A 4525-nucleotide genomic window follows, 5' to 3' on the forward strand; every position below is an offset into this window, starting at 1 on the left:
GCTGGTGGGGAAGGGGGTATAAAGATGATTAAGATTGATTAAGGTGTTCTGTATGAAATACAGAAAATTTAATTTAAAGAAAAAGAAATTCAATTCCCCGTGTGTGTGTGTGTGTGTGTGTGTGTGTGTGTGTGTGTGTGATTTTGAGAAACGGGTCCTCCTGCTCCAGGGTGAAATTTCCCCTGTGGATAATTACTCCCTTGAGTTACTAAACTCTTTATTCAGGTAAAAGATACTAAACCCTTTATTCAGTAAAAAGATCGCTCTATTTATCATCTATCTATCATCTATCTATCTATGTATTTTAAGGGGGTTAGTATTAATTGCTTAGTAAATTCTCACAACAAATGATAAATTTGTAAATATTATGTCTCATGGTATTAATAAAGGAAATAAAAGGTACAAAACATGATAAAATGTTATAAAATATTTTAATAAAGAAAGATTTATGTATGAAGATTAAGATGGCTAGCTGTTTCCAGAACAGAAAGGAAAATCAAAATGTTTGAGCAAGTTCATTGAAGGTCTGAGCAGGTTTATAGAGATATAGAGTTATTATTATAATAATTGCTGTTACAGCCAAAAAATTTTCAGTGTGCTCCTCTGGCTTGTACTGCACAATTAGTTATAGCCACAGGTTTGATGGATTCAGATAAGTATTGGGGTTACCTGTAGCTACTGGAAACTGTCCTTTGTGTTTCTATACATTATGCGAGTGTTACTTTGGAGTTTTTTCCCCTCTGTCCACCAACAAATGTGCAAAACTTATGTGCTTTAGGTCTCCATTAGGACATAAGGTGCTTTCTTTTTACTGTAACAAGATAATTGGGCTCAAGAGGAGCTAGGTTTTGCTTCCCTGTACAAGATTGATATAGTCAAAAAGGAAACAGTTTCAGTGAACTTGGTCTGCATCCTGATCAGCTTATTTCCTTTCCATAGGTATGTGATGTGATTCCCCTCTTCCTTCTAAAAATCTATAAATCAAGGAATGGGGGGGTGCTGAAAAAGAAAGGAGACTACTTCTGTTTGTAGAACAGCCTTCATTTGGTACAGACCTAAAAAATGTTTTAAATGCCTTTCCTGGGCTATGCCTATTTGACCTGTGATGATGCATCTCTTCTTTCTCTGACTTAGGCCCACATTATATGGGCATCCCTTTATGTACCTAAATCTTGTTAACAGTTATAATGGGTGGCTCAAACACCAAAATATATGTCCAGTCAAATTTCAAGCTTTATTTACATGTTATACGGTAAAAGTACCAGACTTGCATAATTAACCTTCTTGGATATTAAATAACCATACTTGAAGGCATATACTAATCTGATCAGAGAGACTTAAAGGAACAATTTTTTGCTCCTTCTCCAAGGAAGGCCTATACTAATCTGATCAGAGGAGCTTAAAGAATATTTTTCTGCTCTTTGGTCTCCAAGGTCAACTAAGTCCCAGGGGACTATGGGACATCTCTCAAAATGTCCTGTAACTATGGGGAGTCACCTATCCTCTTGTTCAGGGAGGCCATGGAGACCCCACTAGATGAACTCTAACCGGTGTCCAGTCTACAAAGAGGAGAGTCTGTAGTGACCCCCTTTGTCCTTTATGGACAATAGTGTTCTGCTCTCTAATAGTTAACAAGCTGCTGTCCTTGGCTCAGTAAGAGTTAACAAACGTCTTTGGACTTTGTTGATTGAGAGGTTTGAGAAGAGGGCAGTCTGCTCCCAGAATGCTGGGAAGAAGACCAGGCAGCTGTCCTTGGGATGCCAGGGTATATGTAGCTCTGCTTTTTATCTTTCTACATACTTCAAAAGAAGTCTGCTACTGGGCCTGTCTCCATGCCCTTGAGTACACTGTGCTTGCTTTGTCACCGTTGTTATAATTCTTATGTGTTTTGTACTGCCTGAGCACTTATCATCTGTAAACTCTGTGTGAACGTCAAACACTGAGTTTCCAATTAAATCTCTCAAGAGGGCAGTGAAACACTTTTGAGCAGACAAAATGTTGAGGGTTTCTGGTCTAATTTCAGTTTTCGGAAAGGGATGCTCTGGCAGGATTCTACAAGTGGCACCTGAACAGGGACAGTTCAAAGCATAGATAATCTACCCAAAACATTGGAGAAAAATGGCGTTCTGGTAAGTGCACGAAGGGCCCACTCCAAGACACCAGGGTGAAAGAGAGATACAGGGAGAAAGAGCATCCCCTTGAGGGTTCTTAGTCTTATTCATAAAATAATTTAAGAATAGAAGCAAACAGAAGCATAAGGAAAACTTTATTAGAATTTTAAAGAAAAATCCTCAGGGAAGGCAAATTGTGACTCTCAGCAGCTGCCTTGAGGAGGATAATGGAGAGAAGGAAAGAAAAACCTATGAAGCCGTGCAGCTTTAGAGCCTCCATAGAGGTCAGACACATGATTGACTGGCAGCCACAAGACTGGGAGAAGGAAGTTTTAAAGAAAAGGTAAAGAAATACCAGACGCTAGGACAGTACAAAGCATTAAAGCAAGCATGTTTATAAAAGTGCTGTGAAGAAGAGAAGGAAAAATCATCCTTTTCTGAAAAATTTAGAAAATTGGGCTAAGTTACAGAGAGCTACACGTCTGTGGCCAGGTCTAGTAGCACTGTGCTAGGAGGCAGGATTCTGGGCAGGAAAAGTTCACTACCTCATTAGCACACTAGGTATTCTGCCCATCTATTTAGCATGACTTAAGGTGAACCTGCCTTCCTAGGGATGGTCCTATGGCCTGGTGAAACTGGAAAGGCGGGTCTTCCAACAGATGGGTTAGAAATTTTATAGTCTTGACCAGTTAATCTTATGGGACTTTTTGCTACTCTAACATAACCATGGGACAAACCCAAAGTAAATAAGATTACGTGCACTTGTTCCACATGATGCTTCAAGCATCGGGAATTAGAATGAAAAGAAAGAATGTTTATGCAAGGCGAAAGATAAGGAGGATTGTAGACTGTGGCACCAAGGACATAGAGCTCCACCAGCCAGCATCTGTTGAATGGCAACTGGCACTCCCTTTCCCCCTTGCTCTGCTAGCATTTGCTCTTAGATAAGATTTCTCGGTCTGGGAGTTAATAAACCAAATGACTTTGGTGTCTGTTTATTAGTATAGCCCACAGGCGAACGTGATTTTTTTCCAACTGACTTAGTAGTCACATGCCTGGATGTTAGAAAAAGCCTTTCCCAGTGCTCACTTCAGCAGCACATATACTAAAATTGGAACGATACGGAGATTAGCATGGCCCCTGTGCAAGGATGACACGCAAATTCGTGAATCAGTCCAAATTGAAAAAAAAAAAAAAAGTAAAGTCTTTCCCAGTCTATGACCAGAGCCCCAGACTGGGTCAGATTGTTAATGTCTGAGCCTGGGATAAAAAACGTCAGAAAACCAACTTAAAAACAGAACAAGTCAAAGAGCCTTGTAGCTAACACTGTAAAACCCAGTCTTCTCCAGTCAGCCCCTTTGAGCTGGCAGGGGAGCATATGACATCATCTTAAGGATACGTTCTACTATTACTTTCCCTCCAGGGAATAAGGTCACTTAATATAGGAACAGTCCCTGTTCTCAAGTGGCCTCTAAAAATATAAATATATAAAAACTCAAATAAGGCCTTGGCCTTAATTCTGACTTCATCTACTTGGTGCCAATAACAAATCCTGAAGTGTCTATAGGGGGCCAAAAGAAAGCCCAAGGAAATTTAGACTCTAAATTTATCTTTAATAACAAAAATGTTTTTAAAATGTACTTCCCTTAAATTACATTTGTAATTTATGATGTTTAATATTGCTACTTTAATTCTTGATCAGTAGCTTACATTTCAAAAAGCCTTTTATTTTGCTTTAATTTCAACAAAGAAGGTTATGATAAGTGACTTCCTCATAAACTTGTTCAGACCTACTAGTAATTGATAATTATCTTAAATAAATTTGAAAAAATTAAAGGAAAAAAACAAAAACACTGTTACCACTTTTTGAGTGATGGCTCAGTGGTAAAGAGCACTGACTGCTTTTGCAGAGGACTTGGGTTCGATTCCCAGCACCCACATGGCGGCTACAAATTGTCCTTAACTCCAGCTCCAGGGGAATCTGAAGCCCTCTTCTGACCTCTGCAGCATTGCACGACACAAGTGCAGTCACATACATGCAGACAATACACTCATACGCATAAAGTAAAAATAATAAAATATTTTTTTAAAAGTTCAAAAACTAAAAATGCTAAATTAAAAAAGACATCATAGTTATTAACAAGGTACTGTCTTTACAATATTTTAAAAGGTGAGTTTCTTTTTCAATCTTCAAGTAAAAGCTGGGGTTACATACTCAATAACTTTTCACATTTAAACCATACTTACTGTGAAAAACAAAAATTCTCAATACTGTTATTCTTTGTGCTTTTTCATAATCATTTTATATATATATATGTTGTTTACATTGCTTTGTATAGTTATGGGATATCACTACAACAAAATAAATTATTTGTATGCTAAAATATTTATTAAAAACAATTTAAATATTATAT

At 37.8% G+C, this 4525-nt stretch overlaps 1 non-coding gene across 1 annotated transcript; it reads left to right on the plus strand.

Annotated features, from left to right (window-relative positions):
• The first annotated feature begins 3192 nt into the window (after positions 1–3192).
• On the plus strand, positions 3193–3296 carry LOC115067232. The gene has a single exon (XR_003846668.1). It is a non-coding gene; the product is annotated as a U6 spliceosomal RNA (small nuclear RNA).
• Positions 3297–4525: the final 1229 nt, after the last annotated feature.

Source organism: Nannospalax galili, unplaced genomic scaffold (assembly GCF_000622305.1).
Source record: "Nannospalax galili isolate Female #2095 unplaced genomic scaffold, S.galili_v1.0 scaffold365, whole genome shotgun sequence".
Classification (NCBI taxonomy): domain Eukaryota; kingdom Metazoa; phylum Chordata; class Mammalia; order Rodentia; family Spalacidae; genus Nannospalax; species Nannospalax galili.